Raw genomic sequence first — 240 nt, 5'->3', positions numbered from 1 at the left:
TATTTTAATATGAAAATGTATGAACGTCAAACAGAATTTTTCATACAAACAGCAAAACTCATCGACATGTATAAAAATACATATATGGATGTTTTGTAACAAAAGAAACTTTGCAAATATTAAAGTAAAATTCTTAGATTGTAAACAAGAAAGATTTAAATAGAACACTCCCAGTAAAATCAAGAAATTAATCAGATGCTAACAATTTAGTAGTTGTCACTCCATGGTTTAGCTTGAAAG

The sequence above is a fragment of the Trichinella spiralis genome, assembly GCF_000181795.1.
Source record: "Trichinella spiralis strain ISS 195 chromosome Unknown Scfld4, whole genome shotgun sequence".
In the NCBI taxonomy this organism is placed as follows: Eukaryota; Metazoa; Nematoda; class Enoplea; order Trichinellida; family Trichinellidae; genus Trichinella; species Trichinella spiralis.
The sequence above is the reverse complement of the archived record's forward strand: the minus strand, read 5'-3'. Positions refer to the sequence as shown.